The 22,327-nt window shown below is 34.0% G+C and overlaps 1 protein-coding gene across 13 annotated transcripts in view; it reads left to right on the top strand.

Moving 5' to 3' along the window:
* The first annotated feature begins 2,783 nt into the window (after positions 1-2,783).
* The window catches only part of LOC108747753 (CUGBP Elav-like family member 2), a 490,486-nt gene continuing 470,942 nt past the window's right edge, over positions 2,784-22,327 (top strand). For all 13 annotated transcript variants that reach the window (XM_018485468.1, XM_018485456.1, XM_018485454.1 and 10 more), the window contains exons 1-2: positions 2,784-3,030; positions 11,027-11,277. The gene's annotated coding sequence lies outside the window, so the exon portion shown is untranslated. The remainder of the gene's footprint in view (positions 3,031-11,026; positions 11,278-22,327) is intronic.

The following is a 22,327-nucleotide window of genomic DNA, read 5'->3' as shown; positions in this document are numbered from 1 at the left end:
TCCCCCTCCCTCCCCCTCCCCCTCCCCGCCGTCCCCACGGACGGAAGGGTTTGCGCTTAGTTGCGGCTTAATGTGCGCTCTCCTCGCAAGGCGCACGTCGTCGCGCTTCGAAGTTCGCTTATGCGATGGTGCGGGTGGTTAGCGAACTTAAAGTCAATCTTGGGTTATGCAAACGCTTATGCTTGGTAAAACGCTTGCTGCGGGCGAGATTCTGGTAACTCGCCGGAGAGTAGGAAGGTGCGAGGAAGATAGAGAGAGAGAGAGAGGGGGGGGGAGTGTATATACAGGAAGAAGAGAGAGGGAGAGAGAAAGAGAGATAGAGGAAATTGGCTCTGATATAGCGCGTTTTCGAAAGTTAAAGGGCCCCATCTGCCAGCGATTTCGCAGACTGACCGTTCCAACCTAATCTGACCATAGCTCCGGGGTTATTGATGGATTTGCATAGCAAGGGGAGGAAAGAAACATCGAATAGACGGCGTACACGGTGGTCTTAATTGGATCGAATTGCGCTCTGGCTGCGGTTCACTTGCTTGTCACGTATTGTGCGCGTGTTACGCCGGCGCATATCATTGTTATAGGCGATCGTTACATGCTCTGTTGTACGTGTAAGCCACGATTTTTACGAGCGAATCGAATCCGCGTAAAATACGCCACGGGGAAAATGTCAGAGTGAGTATGGAGAAACGAAAGTCTGTTTTGATATTTATGACAGTATTTTGGGATGTTTTTCGTTTTATTTGCATATATTGAAACATATCTCTTATAAGTATGATTTTCTTATAATGCTCTTTATTATTTTCTCTTTTTTTTAATTAAAATTTATTGTTCTTGACCTTAAGCATTAATAGTCTCTTCACTCATTTTAACAGAATGTATAAAAATTCATTAAATGCCCTTTTTAGTATGTTTCAGATCAATTTGAATAAATTAGATTAATATAATAGGGAACAACTGATTTTATCTTTAATGGCCATAAATTAATATGTGTAATTGCTATAAACTTTCATTTTTTTAAATGTATTATTACTGAAAATATTAAAAATCTATCTAAAATACTATCTTCTACTGTTTACAAAATACTATCTTTTTTAGCATTATTGCAAAACATAATAATGAAAACTTTTCTAATAATACGTAGGTAAGTTTCTGTATTTTTAAATTGATAACAGATAAAAAGGATTATTCAAAAATAAATTACATGAGATTGATATTAAATATGAAAAGAATTATATTTAAATATAATGTATACAATATGTATACAATTCTTATTACATTTATTATATTAAACAATTCTTATTATATTATATTTAAATATAATTTCTCTCTCTCTCTTTCTCTCTTTCTCTCTCTCTCCAGCAACTTTGCTTGTGCGCATTCATGTTTTCCCTAAAATTCATGGATTATTGATACTAGACTCAATTGCAAACGAGGCATGCAATAAATGACGCTATAATTTGCGCGATCAATACGTCGAATCGTTCTTTTCCAGACAATTCGTTCAACATAGGAAATGAGATTCAGTGGAAAAGCGCAGTAACTTGCTCGAAGGGTTTCGGCGCGTAGCAATAATTAAATCGATTTTACAGCATTTCGCTTCTCCGAGCTCGCTTCCAATCTCATTGCCATCGATGTTACATTACATTATGCATATATTGTATATACTTACTTTATCATAATAAGAGACTTTTATGCTGACAGAATGTCCTAACGAAGTAAATCTCATAAATGCGCGTTAAGGATTTATTACGTATTCTTATTACGTATTCTTATTTTAAGTTGAATAACACGATCGTCAGAGAGATAATGCGATTATTACATTCTGTTTATTTTTATTAACATTCGTAGTCGTTTTACAAATTGACATTTGAAAATATTTTCAAATCTTTCCTTATTTGGCGATATTCTTATATTTTATGCACAAATTCGTTATTTTGAGTGATTTTACGATATAATTTTAATTGCGTGAAAGTTATATTTTGCTATCATTTTCTGTTTGATGTTTACTAATAATAAGACACGTACCAAGTAAACTCAGTTTAGATTTAGTTATGCAAGAAAGCTTTACTTATACAAACATATTTTATGCAAATTTAATATAAAAATTTAGTTTTCATCAATTTAGTTTTCAAAAATGACGGACGAGTAAAGTACGTGAAAACAATTCAAAAGTTAGGATAATTGTGAATTATGATAATTTAAACTGGAAAAATTGTGAATTGTGAAAACGGAAAGTTTCGAGAGTTGTAAGTTAAAATGATTAGGAATTAAGAAAATTGAGAGTTGTGGAAAAGTTAGTAGTTAAAACTTCGGATTTTTTGCTTTCTGAAATCGATTCTCAAGTAATTTTGCTTTTTTAAATTCCCTCTCCTCCCCCCCCCTCTCTCTCTCTCTCTTTCTCTCTTAAAGTTTTTCTTAAAGTTTTACTCTTTCAAAACGATATTATATATAAACGTGCTAAATTAAAGATACTATTTTAATTGCAATAAATTTTATATAAATAAAAATTCATGATTTTATCATGTATTTCTAAATGTGACTGTCTAGATCTATACTTAAATTAGAAAAGGAATATTTACATTTCAAAAAATATACAATCACATTCAGACGGTTTTAATATCTGAAAGTAAATATCTGGGTTAAATACAAATTACGTCATACATTGTGTTTAATAATCAAATATAATTATGAGACAATTTCGACTTTCGTTCAATCGAGTAACGCCAATTTCGTGACGGTTTGTGGTCGATAGACTATCCGACATCCGTTACCATGGGACACGAGTGGTAAATATCGTTCGACATTAATAGGTCAAGCCATGTGACAAAATCAATTCAAGTGATATTTTATTTTATGTTTTTTTGTATGTTTTAGTCTTTATATATTTTTTTTTTGATCGACGGTCTCGGCACAATTTCAAAATTCCTCTCGAGTTACGTATATCTACTACATCGGTCTGTGGGGAGGAGCGTGTACTTCGCATCATCGTTTCTGCATTGAAAAGCAGAAAAGGCTGTGGTTGTTTGTGACAAGGTACGTCCAACAAGAACCGTGATTCCAATTGAAATCTTCGGCTAAATTTTTCGCGGTCATTCGTCATTGTCTTGGAAAGCGCGAGTCATACGTAAATCGAAAAAACATCGCATTTTTCTCGCTCGGTTTTCGACAATCCGATATTTGTAGCAACACGCGTTTAAGGGTTTCGCTTCCGTGAGAAAATATCATTTTCACTTTACTGACGTATTTTAATTATTTCTGGAAAACGTCACACATTACCGATTCAATCTATTAACTTTAAAATGATATATATATTTTCTCGACATATTTAACTTTATATATAACTTTAATATTAAATCTCTTTCTATATTATAATTCTAAAATTGAATTGTATAAGTTTACTTTTTCATTTCTATAAGTAAATATTATAAAATAAATATTAAAGGCAACTATCTCTCTCTCTCTCTCTCTCTCTCTCTCTCTCTCTCTCTCTCTCTCTCTCTCTCTGTTTCATTATTGCGCTTTTACACAAGTTAAAAAAGTATATTTAATGAAACGAGAGAGAAATAAAAAATATAGTAACATAATGACAACTTAATCCATTTCTAATGCAGTAATTAATGGATTTTGCTATTATACATATAAGCGCTATTATTAATAGTTCAAAGACCGAAATACATATTACAAAGTTACTATTTCAATAGATTAAATGCGCGTTTATCGATTTCGACATTATGCACAGTTGGCGCAAAATGATGCCGATTCCACGCGTCACCGAGCGTTAATCACTTCAACCTGAATAAAATTACGGGTCGTTTTGTGTGGAGCGTCCGTGCGCTGAATTGTGCACCACTAATTACCGTTGCGTTCTCGCCGTTGTTATCCAACCATGCAGCGGACGAATACGTGCATTTATCTCCCCGGTTTTAGCTTTGCGAATCTCTTACGAATAATAGCCGGGAAAGACCGTTAAAATATAAAACAAATGACATTGAACAAATAAAAAGAAACATAAATTCCTATTAAAGATATTAACAGATTTCAACCGATCTTAGTCGCTTTAAGCGCAAGTTGTAATATATTTTACAGCACTAAATATATGTGTAACATTTTAAATATTTTCTTTATATTGTTAATAAATTATGATAATACATATTTATTACATTAATAAATATGTATTATCTTTAACATTATTTAGCATTTAATTTTAACAAACTTTTTAATTTTTAATAATAAATTATAATTAGTTAAGAGATAGATTTTGCGCGCAATATCAGCAGCAGAATATATATTATCTTAATTATATTATAATATAAAAGATGTTTTAAATATTAATTATTTTATATATATATTATTAATAATTTATTATTAAGATAAATATTTTATACTCATATTTTAGCTATGACGATAATATTCGCTCTGCACTGAAATGTTGGCAGCTCAATAATCCTAGCATTTGCGTTATTTCTAGCGTCTAATTAGCTGATCATTTAAGTCAAGCTTCGCGGCTGCAGTCAACAATGCGTCGCGCGTCTTAAGCTTTTAACGCTTTGATGCACGATTCCAATTTGGTGAATCTTCCGCTCTCACTGAATGGTATGCCTCGATGAATTTCGCGGCAATCAAGCTAATTCCTCTTTCGCGAATGCAATATTCTAGTATGAAGCGTTAATGAGGCCTTTGCAATCTCTAATTATTTCAATCAAGCAGTCAGAATATGTGCAAACAAATTTTTTTCATGAATCTTCTGCATTTAGCTAATAACATATTAACATATTTATTTTATCTGTTTATTTGAGCTCTTTATAGATTTATACCCATTATATGTATAATCAACATTTTATATTTGAACATATGTATCAATTATTCTTTTTATTAATCTTATAGTCTCTCGTATGAATTTAAATAACGTTTTATAAAAGCTTTAATTATAAACATGCTGCAAATGTGCATATAAAAATGTTCACAAACAACATTTTATAAGGACAATAAATTGTTAATATTGTTAATATTCCGATTTACCTAAAAATTGCATTTTGAAATAAGATACAAAGAAAAACATAAAAAAATCAATGTAATAAAAACTTAACTGTAATAAAAAATAAGCTTCAAATCAGAAGATTAAATAAGAAGTTTATATTTTATAATTTTATTTAATTATATTTTTAAATAAAAATCTTTAATATATAATAAATTTAAATATTATTTCTTTGGAAAATGAAATATAATAAGAGACAAAATTTGATGTTGATTGGCTCCTAAGTATTATTTCGAATTATTTTTAAAGAATAGTCTGACATTGCTAGCAAGACGTGATTAGTAAAATTAATACTACCAAATAACATTATAATAAAATAACTGAATTTTTAATACTTCGAATCATTAGAAACATAGAATATTATTGACTGTTCAGTGGGATGGTCTAGATACTCTAAATTAGTTCCAGACTAATTGCGTTCGAAATCCGCTTAATTTCTCTCTCCGAGTCGAGAGGTTCTTAAGCCAATTGATTTTTATTTTCATCAATCAACCTCGTACCTTCGTCCATCGTTCTGGTTCACCGCTATCATCGTAAAAGTCGGGTTAGTTTAATTAGTCTATAGGGACTTGCACACAGGCACTTTGCAAAGTGAGTGTTCCACCTATATAACTTTTAATAATGAAAATAAATTTGGAATTAATTACTTTTTAATATACTCTCCATAGTCTCCACATTATCTCCATCTTCGCTTGTCTTCTATTTTTATTCATTTGTACAAGATGTTTCAGAATTCAGACAAATTGCAGAATCATATTCTATATACAAATAGAAATAAAGAAAAATTGTAAAGTTTGGATAGAAATGCTTTATTACAAAGTACAAACGTTAAAATGAAACATGAAATAAGAAATAACAGATTTTCCATTGCGCAACATATGAAAGTATACATTTCGTGTACCGAGAAGTTGAACGTGTTTATCTCGTATGTATATTCACTATTTTATCATATTTACTATCTTTAAACGGTTCATTTCGACCTATGCGTAAATATGATATTCGTTTAGCTATGAGATGGCTACGCTTGAAAAGAATAGCTGAGAGAATTTAATTATCTTGAAACAATAATTGCTATAAAAATGCAAATATTCTACCAAAATGTCCTATTTCAATATTTCTTTATAATTTTGCAATAAGGTATTTCTAGTCAAACTTCATTAACATTTTTTCCTTATTTTCACTTATAGAATGCTCTCACAGTTTGTTAAATGTGAGATATCTGTATTTACTAGATTATTTTCAATTTTTAACATTTTTATAATTTATTAAAAATATTTTGGCGAGATTAAACGTTCTTTTCAAAAATTTCTTATTCTTGATTATAAAAAAGGTTTGACGGCGTAGGCTTGGCTATAAATAGTCAACTACTAATGCAAAATTTACCTCTGTGAACGATTAATGATTGGTTGGCGCTATTGATGTTGCGTTTGATCGACGTGAATTAGCTTCTTCCTAGTAAACTTGTCATTAAATATTTGCGTATAATTGGCGAACAGTATTACAGAGCGAGCTAATACAAAATCTCAAAGTCTCCAGAGACTACCGGTTAGCCGGCTTACTAGTTCGATATGGCAATATTAGTAGGATCTCTGAATAATTCATTTGGTGTTACTGTGCCATTAGTATCATACTATCATACAGAATTTGACGTAGACAGTTAATTTGACGCATAACGACTGAGATATTTAGCTGTACTGGGCATACGATTATATCATTCTGGCTTTTGTTTTCCTCTGTTGCGTAAGTACTAATGTAAAAGCAAATAAATGCTGCCAATATGTAAAGTGTAAGTTAAATTCTGATAAGAGTCTAGACGTTTTAATGTAATTATATTGACAATGATTATAAAATAACTACGATTTGACGAGTCTAATAATGCTAAATCCATGCTAGAATTAAAACTAATTTAAGTAGAATTTAATGACGTATTTGAATTGATACTATTGATTAAATCATTGCAGACAATTAGGTATAAATAAAAAATAATATACGCGAAAAATGATATTTTTTAAAAATGTAATTTATATAAATTTTTTTTTAAATTGAATCGAAATAATTATATTAAAATAATTTTTATTACTTGAAGAGTGTTAAGAGATAATAAAAAATTAATTCAGATATATATATATATACTAAATTTATAACTCACAATTCATTTAAAAAATTAAAATAACTATAAGAATTAGACAACAGTAACTGATAATATTAAATTTAATTTATATTTTTTATAAAGTAAAATTTTGAAATATAGAAATATTGGGGAAGAGCAAATACTAGTGCAGATAAATTATTAGATAGATCTAGATATTTCGAATATAGGGCAACGAATTAATTTTAATTTCATTAATTTAATAATTTGTCTGATTCACATATTTTATTACATGTTTAAGATTTTATAAAATATTAACATATGAAATTACCATTTCTTGTTCTCATTTTATGACATTTATCAAATACGTGATGAGTAATTTAAAGCTAAATAAAATATAACAAAACGGATGAAAAATAGAAAGTAATGCGGAAGTTATCCGGAAGGTATTTTAAAATTCGATCATTTTAAGATAAAATACGTTTCTATCGACGATGCCATAGATATTATATATTGACTTGTTCACAATTCAATACGTAATAGTGTCGTCTTTTTGTAAGACCCTCCGATGGGTCACCCTCTTATCGTAGCCGTTACGTAATCCTATAAAATAATTCCCCAAAAGAACAGCCATTTTTGCGATGTTCTCCAACACGTTCTACGCGCATTCACTATCAGACACGGCCGATCGATTTGATTGAATCGCGACTCGGACGTGTCCTTGGTGCGTTTGCGGGAACACGCACAGTGGAGGCAAATGAAATTCCCAGCCTGTCGAAAACAAGTTTTATTTCGTGGCACTTCGGTCCGATTGGGGGGCCACGAAGGGGCGTTGCGGATTGTTGCACTAGGCGAAGGGTTGCGGTTAGTTGTACGATGGGATGAAGTCGAGAGAAGAAGAGGGTTGTGGTAGAGCCCCGTTCGACGATGGGCGACGAGAGTTTCCATTCTTCGATGAAACTTCTTGGCAACTCGTTTGAACGCCACGACCAGCCTCTCCACTTTCTTCCGGATCTTATTTTGTTCGCCACCGCTGCCGCCGCCGCCGCCGCCGCCGCTGCCGCTCGCGAAACTTTTCCCCGATTCCTCGGAGGTGTAACATAATATTTTCGCGGCTCGGCTGGGGACCGCAAGAACCGCGCGTTGGAATAACGCGGTTATCGAGTTCCGGGATTTTAACGTTATCAAATTCGTTATCGTACTCAGGTTCGTTATCGTACTCAGGGCGATTACAAGGTTAGCATCGTGACGTTTTGCCTCGTAAGCTTTCTTGAGAAAGGTCAATTAATATATTGATTGCTACAAAGATCTGTTAGTTAATATGTGTTTATTGTTTTTCCAGAGCATTTTGGTTTGCTATTAAAAAAGTTGTAAGCATTATATAATTTTTACAGAAAAATAAAATACAATCTATTTTATAACATCCCCTTAGAAGTCTGTCATTACATTTACAAAATTTCCTAATTAAAGAAACCAGCTGTTTTGTAAGTTATATTTTTGTTATTGAGGCGATTCATATTATGTAAACTTTTTTTAAGAAACTTTTCTATCGAAAAAAGCGTTGCGATCTTGTAAGCCGATGCAATAAAGGATGAAGACGATGTTTGCCAAGAGGATTCATTATCATTTAACGAAATTGTTACGCGATTGGGCTTGCTTGGCCGGAAAAGTCCGCGTCGGAATGGCGAAAGTGTGAAAACACGTTGTCGGCGACTAATTAAATTTCTGCATTATTACGAGAACGGCCGTTTCTGCCACTTGGCGAGTTTTAATCTGGCAGAGTAATATCTTAGGCTACATTAGGTCTTACCCTCTACACCGACTGGTAGGGTGGCAGTCGGGAAGATAGGGGGTTTGGTAGAAGTGGTGGTATGGCAGAGGCCCGGCATAAACCGTCTGCCTGCCAACTAATCAATGATTCAACTCGCCAATTACGAAGGCGCCTCGAAAAATATCCTCTCTCCACCCGTTTCCCTGCGCCTTCCTAGCACGCCTGAAATATTCACAAATCCTATCTTCCTTCAGTTCTATCCTTTCCGCTTTTGCCGTTCGCTCGTTCTTCGACGTATTTTTTAACTTTCCGTTTTAACCCTTTTTAAACACCTGTTTGTGCCATTTTCGTAATATGCCATACGTCGATGTTACCTATTCAGAATCTGATGCACGGAACTGAAATAATACAAATGGTTGGCATACAATTTTTTTACTGTATGCAATAATTTTAGAGTTGTTAATTTATTAGAGACAATAGTTGCGTAGATTATCATAGCAAATTGTATTTATTACTTTAATAATAATGCATTGATTACCTTTATTAGATTTATATAGAAATGTATGTAAAAATAAAACTGTTGTAAAACCTGGTTCTGTTTAAAAAAAAGTTCCATCAAAATAAATTTAACGGAATTTAATGGAATCTTGTTATTTCCAATTATCCGTGCAACATTTATCGAGAACAAAATCAATTCCTTTCTGTTGAAAATGTATTAATTATACTCTTATTATTCTGTATTTATTATCGCGAAATTTTATTATGTTTAGGAATGTTAAAGTTTCGATTACGAAGAGTTTATCCGACACGAAACGAAGTAGGAAAGCTCGTTTAGAAAAGTTCCGTCGATCTGCGAACGGCCGCGTGCCGCTTGCGTCATTCGCGCTGAAGACTATTCACTGCCATTCTATCTTGAATTATTCTTTCGCAATTTAATCAACCGGTTATAAAAGAACTTGGCTTGACCTTACAACTTTATTTTTGCATCTCCACGATTCTCGCTGGTTCTCCTTCGTTTTTCCTCGGGCGCTCTAAATTAAATTTCCTTTACCTTCGATGCCCAAGTTTCGTGAGCGAGAGGAAGACGGTAGAGGACAGCCAAGATCATAGCTAAGAGGAGAGGATCCGGAAAGAGGGTGAGAAAGGACGGTGAGAGCAAAGGTAGTAGAAGGAAGAATGATATAGAAGTCGGAGGGGATGAAGGGAGGGGAGAGGAAAGCAAAAATAGAATGTACATAAAAAATACATGGCTGCAAGCGGTAGCTGCTTCTTACTCGTTCGCCGGCATGAAAAATTCACTAGTTGCCCCGGCTCTTATTGCAATCTTCGTTCGTGGAATTCTCGCGAAATTTAGCCACCTACAACAGGACAGAGGGCGGACGACCCTCTTCGATGTATACAAGCCCTTTCTTTCTTCCGCCGTGTTTCATCTCAAGAAGACGTCCCTCTCCGAGTGCTGCGAGTAGTATCAGAGACACAGAGGCTCTGGTATGGCCTTTTTCCTCCCTCCCTCTCTGCCTGGTATGATTTTATTAAATTTGCTCTTATCATTCTGCTCGGCGGTAGCGTATTGGCCGAGACGACAGCGCTGTTGCTTGGTAACAGAGCGGGGTACATGCCATTGTTCCTTTTATCATAGAAATGTATGACAACGGTATCGAGTCAAACACTATATACTAGATCAAATCAAGCTTTGTATCAGATCGGACCATTATATCGCGTTTCACTGAAAGCATTTTTATATTTTTACTAATAGTCTATAATTCTAAAATAATAAAGAGCATTGAAATAATTATTTATGCATGAATTGTAAAGAAGAACAGGGTGAGGAGAGAGAGAGAGAGAGAGAGAGAGAGAGAGACAGTGTGTTTATGCTAGAATTTAAAGTCGGTATACAATAATTTTAGTTTATTTTAAATACGATGTTATTAAGAAAATATATTTTGTTAGCAGAGTTAAATCTAAGTTGGTTTAAGAAAAGTTAAGTAGAATAATAAAATTATTTAAACTTACGTAACGAGGAGTTGTTCAAAATTAATTAGCTGTGTTACAGAAAGAAAGTAATCTTTTCTTTTATTTCTTGTCTTTCATTTCTGTGTTTTTACTTAATCAATGGTTTATTTTTCTGTTACAGTGCCCGACCGTTATCGTTTGTTTGGTTATTTATGTTGTCATCCGCGTGTAAGCCTTATCGTCCTTCAATCAAAGTGAGTACGCGTATCGAATTCGTAATTCTTCTCGTCGCGATTTCTTCGTTCGCGTTCGAATTCGGGATCGCGAATCGTGTGTGTGGTGTACCCAGTGCATCGGACTGCGCAGCGAGGCACGTAACTACTGGATTCGGACCAAGGCTTCTTCGTTCCCTTCGCTGTCCCGCAACGCTAGGTAAGCATCACGGAAATGAGCTCAAGAGCTAGAATATATTTTGCGCGGGCAATGCGCGTGAAACGACTCGCGGCGTTTTGCGGAGGAAGGGGGAGGGTGAAGAGGGTGACGCCGACGCGGCGACGGATAGTTTGCAAAAACTTGGTTAAGTCGCTTACAAAGAGGCAAAGTGACTGAGTCGGAGTAAAGCGAAACGCCGCGCTAACTTCGGAGCACTTCGTTATAAAGTTGGGAGTTGAATAATGTATTTTTATTATTTACCCGAAGCATGCCGCGGTGCCGTGGTGATATATCGGATAAAGTCGCTTGTAATTTCCGGCGAACGTTAACTTCCCGCCGAAAGAAATCACACCGGATCACGCCACAACTTTCTTCGAGGCGGGGGGATATTTATACGCCTGTACGCGAAGAGTAGTTCGTGCCACACGCAGAACGTGTTTATTTGCAAACTTTTACCCTCTTGTTCATTAAGATTTTTTTTTAACAATTTATATAAACTAAATTAAATTAATACCTGCATTGTGGAAATAGAGGTACGATTCAAATCAAAATTTGATAATTTTATATATATAAATACACAATTTCGTTTAGACCTTCTCTTTAAAAAAAAGTAATTTTAATGTTTTTTATATATTGTACATATTCTACTCAAGCGTTAGGAAATTAATTTTTTAATACATACATAAATAGTCAAATATAAAATTAAGTTAATTATTTAAAACAAATTGAAAAATATCAAACTATTAGAGTTTTTAATGATCTTTTTGCCATTATTAAACTATGCAAAAGAAATTTAAACTTATTATTGAGTGTAAAATGAAAGTGACCTCTAAAATCGTTTTTATCATAAACCACACGAGGTTTCTTCTTCTTTATTATTCAAAGCCAATAACTAATATCGATTAGTACTAATTATAATATGTAATGCAGTCAGTGATGAGTTTATCCTAAAAATCACTTTTGCATATTGAAGTAGTTTTTGATTGTTGCTAATTTAATTATTTGCATTTTTTATTATGATGAGTAGATAAAAAATATATTGGTTGCATATCTTTATAAGATATTTTCTATTTTTACTTATAATTCTTTGATTCAAATCTAATGATTTCAATAACAAAATACAATCAATTTTTCAATATTAGTTGGAATAAACTTTTATAAATGACTGATATAAATGGTTAGTAAAAATATAATTTATATATACAATAGTTTAGAACTATAAAATAATTATAAAGTTTAAAAAATTTGCCTTTATGTATTTATCATTTCTACATTTTCCAGAAAAGAATACAACGAAAGTTAAAAAAATTCTTATAATTTCTTGTAACCACGTGTATAAATACTCTCTAAATTTTTATCACAAATATTTTTATCTATTTCAACGATTTAAATTGAAATTGAGAAAGTGTACTACATAAGAAATTATAGAAATAAACAATTTAAACTTTTCCAATTTAAATATTAATTGAAGTAGGCATTAAATAGAATATCTCATATTTTATTTATTCCGCATATCTTTATTTAAATTGTTCAAACTGTCGAATCTCTAAGCGATGTTGGAAGCTTCCTTTGTAAATGTATGATGTGATAATTAATTCACGTATCTTGATGTAAAGGTACATTTCGCCACGCTAACACGAAACACACATGAATGATCGAGCTCAAACGGCGTTCTACCATTAAGTAGTCGAAGCGGAGAAAACGCCATCCGCGCTCGATAATGCATCATCGCGTTGCACTATTTCACAGGAAAATGCGCTGGCACGTTTGTCGACGAGCGATTAGCTCGCTTGTGCGACGTACACGCAAGGCGTAAATCTTGAGGCACGACGCAGATTTAAGAGGCCCATTTGCCAAGTGCGTTGCAGAAGTACGAGGCCGAGTTACGGTCTCTAATTTATACAATAGCCGAGTTAAACTAGGGAGTAATTTTTTACTAGTAATCCGTAATTGACGCCCAGTCCTGTCTTCACATTTTTGTCCTTCGTTCTTGTTAACAACTTTAGTTAGTAATTCGCCTACGTCTAGAATAGTCAACGTGGTCGCCAAGTTAATTTGCTTCGCTTCGTTGCATTTGCGGTTGGAAGTAATGAGAGAGAGAGAGAGAGAGTTAGAGAGAGAGAGAGAGAGAGAGAGAGAGAGAGAGAGAGAGAAGAAAATTCCTTGTGTAAACGTTTAATACAACTTTTGTGCATCTGCGAGTATTATAAAAGCATTGCATTCTGAAGTTACTAAGAAGAAAACTAACACATTGTTATTGATTCTTGTAAAATGTTATTAATAATTTAATTAATTTATTGAATAAACAAATAACGTGTTAAACATTAAATCTAGTATTTTGAATTCATTAACTTCAAAATTTTATTTAATCAATGATCATAATATTATAATTAAATATAGCTAATTGACATGAGTCGTGTTTCAAAATACTACACATATATAATTGGCGAAACATAGAACATTGCGCAAGCAATAATGCACGTGTAATTGGAAGTACGTGTGACTTTAGAAATATTCAGCCATTGAGGGACGCAACACTTTTTTTTTTCTCGAACCTTTTGCGCTTTCGCAACACACTCACGAACACATTCATTCCTATACGCACTATATGCATCTATAGCAAACGAAATGGAATTTTAAAAATTGAATCGCCGAGACTTGCGCTTTACGCTACCGGCGTATTACAAAAGCGCGAGGGCAATTTCATTCATACGTAATAAGATGGGCGCATCTGGCGCCACGCATGTAACGGATGCCTTGTCATCGCTTTTCGGAAAAGCCTGTTTTCGATATTAAGGCACCTCGCGTTGTTTATAAACTATTCCCATCGTCGTCTCACCCTTTTTGTCGTATTCTTTCTGTCGCCCCCTCTTTCTCACTTTTCCTCTCTTTCTCTCTCGTCCTCTTCCGGTATTCAGGTTGAGAACAAGCGTATTAGATATTCCGTCATAAAGAGGCGGCGTAATATCGTATGGCCACTACACGAGGCACGGATGGGCAAAACAGCGCGGAGGACCATAGTGAGGGGAGCCAGGGGGATGAGGGGGAGGGGGAGGGGGATCGGTTGTGAGGTCTGCAACGAAAATTAGCATTTTTTCCATGCGACCGACCTGCGTAGCTAATATCGCGGATGTAAAGAGGCAAGCGAGTGGTGGCTGGAGGGGATCTGCAGCAAGAAGGGAAGGGGACGGTCTGAAAAAAGCAGGCGTATTTACTGCGGAAAGATTAACGTGTAACGAGCTACCGTGAACAAGCTGACGTTAAAGCTTTTTACATAAACGCACGCTCAGTTTTTGATCGTGCTCACGCTTCGCCAGTGTCCATAGACACGGCTCTGTGATCGTTTCATTGTGCCTCCTACGATAGTACACGCGATTGTAAAAAGAGAGGAAAAAGGTTATATCGATTTTCGCCGGAAACTACGTGGCACGTTGGTCGAACGCTCGCGTGTTTGCATCTCGCAATTTTGAAATTGCAAACGCGTCTCTATGTAAAAGCAAGGAAATATAATTAGCTTGCATGTTACTTAGAACTGCAAGTATGACATCTATATAAAAGACCCGTTACAAACGATAAAATCGAATAAATGTAATTGTTTCTGGAAGCGAGTTCTGTTTATTTATTTATTTATTTTTTATTAAAGTTTTATTTGTTTTATACAAATAATTTTAATAACGAGAGACAATTTCAATGATATTAAAAACGTGCACATATCTTTTTTTGTATATGTATATCACATGCTTTTAAATCATACCTTATTTCAGTTGCTACAAGCTTTGGAGTCTAATGCATTATTTGCATAAAAACATCGGCAAACTTTCGATATATTTTTCAATTTCCGCACTTTAAGATAGCTCGTCGCCTGGAATAGCATATACGGATCTGTAGGTTATACTTGTTTTCTTTTATCTCTAGAAATCTCCGAGCTTTCAGGAACCTCAACGTTTCGTGCTATATTTGAAACCATTTCTCAAGTATAATACAAAAACAAGATATGTATCGTGCGCGTATACGCATTTTTTAAATACATTTTTTGTTATTAATTACTAGAATTTATAAATATTGAGCTTAGATTTTGAAAATTTCACGCGTTGTTTATTATATTTATATAGTTAAAAACAATATTTTATCTGAAAACGCAAACACAATGTATGTTTTTGTCACTTAACATTCTTTTTAAGGACAATTATAGTGCTAAAATTATAAGTTAAAATTATACTACGAGACACATTCAATTTTATTACTAACAATTAATAAAAATTTATTTTACTAATTTTTAATATGAAATTGTAGATATATATCGGTCCTCATGGTAGCAGAATTTTAGCTCATATATCTCGTATGAAATTAATCAAACGAACAATCGTGCATTTTACCATACCATTTTACATCAGTCACCGGTCAATTATCGTACAGCAATGAACATGTATTCCTTAAACGAACAACTGGTACTAGTTTATTGCTAGTAATCAACAGAATCGGAAGTAGTCTGACATGTGCTCAAAATCATGTCGGCGGATACGCGGGCTATTTGTCAGATTAACGTAATTTACTCTTTAACGCTTGAAATTCAATGAATTTCATCGATATCTCGCGATGACGGTGAAATATTAACGTAACGGCACGACGATGTATCATCCTCATTTCGCGAAAACCATCTCATACGCCGAAATGGCGTATCGAGTGACGAATTGCAAAACTAGATAAACGCTTCGCGCGACATCGAACGCATGGACGTGCTCCCTCGTGAATACGCGGCCGCAACATTTACTATCGGCTAGCATTTAATAATTGATTAATCGGATGATTACGAGACGGATCGAATGATAATGCTGCATTATTTAGGGTAATCAGCCTACATTATTGAGGGTCTGGCGAAATACGGTTAACGCTATGCATGTTTCAAAGGTGCGATGTAGATTCAGTTGGCATAAAATGCGATTACACCTCTCCTATATATTAATAGTGTGCTGATTAAGATTTAAATTTATACTTATTATAACTTTTATTCTTAAACAGATATAGTAATATCTTAGTAGGTATCGTTCACGACTATAATCGTATACTTGTGATAAAATATTTCGGACACATAAAACTAAAAAGTTCAAACTTGTTAATGATATGATAACTATTGTATATATTTATAAATTTTTAATTCTATCATTTTCGCGAATCTGCAAAATACACAATTTCTTCGGGATAATTTTTAATACCTAATTTATCAGCTAAATGACAGACGATGGGAAAAATAATATTGCGGTTTCTGCTCATCACTACTACCTCGGATTATGTTATCAAAACTAAGAAAATACATGATAAAAATTCTTGAGAAATTTATTAAAATAAAAATATATTTCAATAATAAAATTTATAACTGATTTGTAAAATATACCGAAATTCTCCCCTTTTGTTTCGTTAATTAATAAATAACCATATACCTGAAAATGAATTATGCACCAAAATAAAATAAGCTGTTCGCAGCTGTGGCAATTATTAAATTAATATAATACATTATAATAAACACATGATTTATTTCCTTCTCAAAACAAAATTTAGTTTTTGATATATTTTATGAGTTTTAACCTTTCGATTTCTATTTGCAATTCACTTTTATTCTCAATTATTTATTATATATTTTCTCGCTTCTGACGTTATAATTTGAGATAGCAATAGTGAGTAAAGGAGCCTTAATATCAATTTTTAAAGTTAAACACATGTACATTGCAAGAGCGATAATAAGAAACAGTATACGTAACGATCTGATGCACAACGAGCCCTTTCGCGTGTTCGTTAATTTTCTTTACTGACACTTTACACTTCAGAACTTTTGCACTTTAGCGTGCTAGAATTATCGCTCGGCTGCTCGCCTATCCTTCTGGCTTAACTAAAAAATTTCATTTTTGACCGTGAACAAACTCGTTCCGGCTTAACACGAAAATTTCACCGTTGACGCGGGATAAAGTTCGCGACACCTCTTAGTCCGACAACCACCCCTCAGTACCTTGGTAAGCCTGTTATTCGGCTACGTGCGGTTTAAAAGCAACCGCTGAACCGGATCGCCGTTCGTAAATGCATTGTACGGGGAATAGGTGCACGTACGACGGACGTACGTGGATCATACGGTTCCTATTGTCCCGGTCCCTTGTCACTCCGCGGTATATCCCTTGATACCTGTGGGAAGGCACAAATGCTTTCGAAGAACACCTCGATCTATGTAACCGTCAGCACAACGCTATATGCCCACGTAGAAGACGTCCATCAAGCACCCTCGCAGACGTACAGCAGCCTACTCTTCTGTCGGCAAGTCCTCCTTTTCATCAAGTTGTTATGAATTGAGAGGATATCGGAAGTATCTGTCGTTCGTATATATCACGTTAATAACACTCTCTAAATATATGCTCGCTGTTCTTATAAATTATTTTGAGTTTAAAATTCTTATAGAAATTATTATTTTAAACTCAGAATAATTTAATGCTTTGATAAATTATCGCATTTGGGTTGAGAAAATAAACACGAGTAAACATGGATGAACAACTAGTTTCAGTCAATGTAAATAGCACCGCCAATATAGTGGTTTCTTTACACTAACACAAAATGTTTATTTATGTTTGTACGCGTTTGTTTGCTTGGTTTGAATTTGGCTTCACATGTAAAATTCATTATTATTGAGTAAAGAAATTAGCCAAAAGCTATGGATGTAGTACAGATTATCCAGAGAACATCTAGAGAAAGTTTAAATATATTAGTTCAAATATAAAATATTTTTGCTGCAACCGAAAAATACATCAGTTTGTAGGTACTCATTAAATTCACCGGACTTACTATGGAATGTATAAAATTTTTTAATTATTTTTGAGAGTATGTTAGTGTTTATGTAATATGTTATAATTCTCTTTTAAAAGAATATATATTTGAAAATAACAAATTAAGAATTAGATTAATAATAATTAATTTATCGCAATTATTTCAATATTTTAAAAGTAATTTTAAATTATTTTATAAACTATATAATATTTTACTAGCAAAGCTTGGCACATTTCTAAAATCGATGCTATCGGTCCTCTCGAATGATCGTTTGTTCAAAACTTGCCGTTTCGCTCGGTCGCCCTTGGGCGTTGCAACCATTTTACGGCAAATCGCGACAATCTTTCATCCTGCCGCTTGTAAAAAATGGCTGAAATAAACTAGACAATACATCATCGGCCGGGTCACACAATTTTAGATTCTCCATTCGAATGGTAACTTAATTTAGTTGAAATGTATTATAAACTTTATCACAAATGTGTTATAAATTTTTATTAGATATATAAAACAAAAATTATTATGAAAGATTTTTAGTTAAAGACAATGTTGTAATTTAAAATTATTACAAATATGATAAATTTAATTTATTTTAAGATACACTAAATGCATCTTTTCCAATCTATCTTTAAGATTACATATGTATACACATCTATTAATAAGAATCTTTTTATGCAGCTATATTTTATAATATAGAGGCATATAATAATAGTTCAAATTCATTAAATATCAAATTAAACATAAAAATGACTATTTTTAAATTTATCGAAGCATTTTTTTTTTTAGCAAGTATATCATATTTTTAATATCCTCTAAGTATGTAATATACATAAAATCAGGAGAACAAAACTCAAAAAGTTTCTCAAACGTAACAAGAATGGACGAGGTCACAAAGCTAAATTTCAACTCGTTAGAAATATGAGATATGATCATAATTTTTGATTTCATAATTTTGCCTGGTAATTTTCAACCCTTATAACGAATTAATTAACAAAGTTACCTCGGATTTTTTGCTAAATTAACCTCTCTCTGAGCAACAGCTATTTCTTTTTTAAGCTTCTTTTTTTCGGAATTCCTTTTTCGAGTTCATAGATGCACTATCATTTTGTTCGACTGTGTATCGATTGTAACAGCCGATGGCGGCCGCGATTTGTATCGGCAAGTGTGATAAAGTCGGCACGCGTGCCCAGACTTTGTTGTGTATGAGTGTGATAAATTAGTCGGGCCTTCATAAACATTTCACAGCTGTTGCCGACACATCCAGAGTCTACCCCAAACCCTCTATTGGTACACCTCTATGCTGCAGTCACCGATCCCTTTCCTCGCCTATCGTATCTCGTGTATTGTCCTGCATCCTCGTATCGGGCAGAGAGGAGGAATGTGACACCATTCGATACTTTATAGCCGCGGTTTGATTGGTGCCAGTGAATTTTTTCCGGTCGGCTCGCGCAATGGGTGCGAATGGAATCCTCACGGTATGATCAACGGATGTGTAATTTATCGACTGGAAGATTGGAAGCCCACCGCAATAGATATCGACCGTTCTGTTGGAGAACGCATCGTATTCAATAGCTTCGGTTCATAAGGTTTCCTCAAAGAACTTCATTCTCTTTGCTATGAACGCGGGATTTCCAGAAGTTCTGCAAATGTCAGTGTTTGCAGACTATTGCAGCTCATTAAAGCATAGTTGAATACACCTAAGTCCGGCTCTGTATGAACCGAAGTTGAAATGAATCGTAGCAATCGGCTTAGTTAATTAATTCTGGTTAGCATTCCGATCTATATCGTAACTTCAATTATAAATGAAAGGGAAGAGGATTTAGTCAATTAGGAGGAGATCTAACTGATATTAATGTAACCCTTAATTAACTGACATCGATATCACCAACTTTTATCTCTGAATTATATCTTTCGTTATAATGCAGAGAATAGAAAATTAAATTTCAGTTATATACTTGTGATTAATATCCATTGAATTTGATCAAAATAGGATTCACGAATATAATTTTGCTTTATTGTGATAAAATAAATGTCAAACTTGTGGATAACGTCCTGCGGGACAAAAATTATCGATTCTCGACATTACATACATAAAATTAAGTACGATGTTGCAAGAAAGAGGACAATGCCAATTAGCGGCATGCTGGTAGAAGAAAATTGCGCTGGGAATTAGTTAATCGCGAATGGAGAACGTTTTAAAAACATTTTCATCCCTGGGGTTCCGTAACGGTCGACATCGAGATACGTTACTGGCCAGCTGGCTGGGATTAAGTCCGTTTTCTTCGGTTGTTAATAGTAGGAAAAGGATAGAGTTGTGAAGGAAGAAAGTATACGTGAAGGAGTTGGAACGACGAGTAGTTCGGAAAAGAGAAAGAGAAAGACAGATACTTTGTCGTTCGAATTGGAGGCGAAAGTTCTGTTAGAACCAGGTCGTAATTCTCGCCGGGCGTTTGCAAAGGGACCAAAGAAAACGACTAGCTCGCAAACGGGAAAGAACGAAGGGCGATGGTAACCTAACTCTCTAACACGTTCCACGTAACGAGCTGTAAATCGTGTTTATGCTCTACGATTTATTTTCTGGATAGTAATTATGGGGATATGATGAAAACATAAGAATGCAAAGACAGAGTCAGAGCGAATTTTATAGAATTAGAATTAGAATTTTTCGTCTTTTGAATCAATTTTAGAGAAAATTTTAAACTTTTATTTGTATAAGAAGTATTTGTTAGTATTTATATATTCTAAATATTCTATTCTAAACTGTATTTTAAATATTTTTATACCGTTCAAAATAGTATTATATAATTGATCTTTTAAAATATATAAAATAAAATTAATTTATTTTGCTACATAATTTTTAAATAGAAAAATATATTTAAATATTTCTCTTCGAGAGTATATATAAATTAAAAATATCCGTATTCCACTTTTCTAAAAATTTTATAAAAATTGACTGTGAAAAAGCATTTAGCTAATTAAAGCGTATTGTTGATATACAAATACATGATAATACGCATTCTCTACTGTATATTATATGATTAAATTTTGGAAAGAAGAATGCAGTGTGGAAAATGTGAAATGTGCATCCGTTGCTTTATAATACGTAATTACCGAAGGCTGCTACAAAAGTTGAGCAAACTCACGGCGTAACGTTCGTGCTTTTCGACCGGTCTTATTTGGGAGGGAATAATTAGTAAAACGAAAATCGACGCAATGGGGCAACCGAAACAATGTTCTTAAACCGCCCTTCCGGACCGGAATTCTGGCCACATCCGCTGCCTCGGGTCCGGTGTAACGCAGACCTTTGCGCGCACGCACACACGCTTAAATTTGCATGCAGTTCTCGTATCTATGAGGCGCCATCCACATACCAAAATATAATCCGGTAGATTGTAATAGGCACGATATTAAATTTAGTTTGTCCGGAAACTCGGCAGTAAGCACACAGTCCCGGCATTAACTTAAACACCACTGTTAAGCCGCGTAATTAATTATCGTCGGTCTGCTTATATACATATTTCTAGGTCCGAGCGCGCATTTCTACTTCACTAATTACAATACAATAATCAGGCGCCGCGATTTCCTCGAAAGGAAATGCAAATAATACTTAACTCTTTTGATGAACTAATGTGTCTTCAAAGTTATATTGTCGTATTTGATATTAATTTATATTTATTCTCAAAAAACAATTAACGTACGCTAGAAACCTCATTTGATCATTTTTCTCATTTTTTAAATCAATTTATATGTTTGTAGTTTTATGAACTAAATTAATTATAGAAATAAAATAGTGCAGATTGCTCTGATTTAATTCCAGAACGAAAAATTCATCAACTGACTCCGTTTTTCTTCAATTTTTAAAGAACTGAAGAATTGACAATAATTATGTCGTGTAAATTTATATATACATATATATTGGATATAACACATTTTTGTTATAAGATCAGATGTTACACTTACAAAGTTTTTTACGGTTACTTAAAGCGCGAGAGGGACGATCTTTTAGTGAAACGAACGGATGGAAAGGGAGTAGGATGCATCTGTCGTAGACTACTTTATCAAATCATTCCGGTGGCAGACATAGGTCGCCTTGGCAAGTAATTCAGGAATCTGTTCCTCGTTCATTCGTTTCCTTTCGATGGAGTTGCTACTTCCGCCTTTGTCTACCTCATCCCCTTGTCCGTCCCATCCCCATGTGCGTCCTTGTGCGAATCTTAGGGTGTCAAAGTCACCGACCCTGCAAAAGGCA

This window comes from Trachymyrmex septentrionalis, unplaced genomic scaffold (assembly GCF_001594115.1).
Source record: "Trachymyrmex septentrionalis isolate Tsep2-gDNA-1 unplaced genomic scaffold, Tsep1.0 scaffold20, whole genome shotgun sequence".
NCBI classification, from domain to species: Eukaryota; Metazoa; Arthropoda; class Insecta; order Hymenoptera; family Formicidae; genus Trachymyrmex; species Trachymyrmex septentrionalis.
The sequence above is the reverse complement of the archived record's forward strand: the minus strand, read 5'-3'. Positions and strand labels throughout refer to the sequence as shown.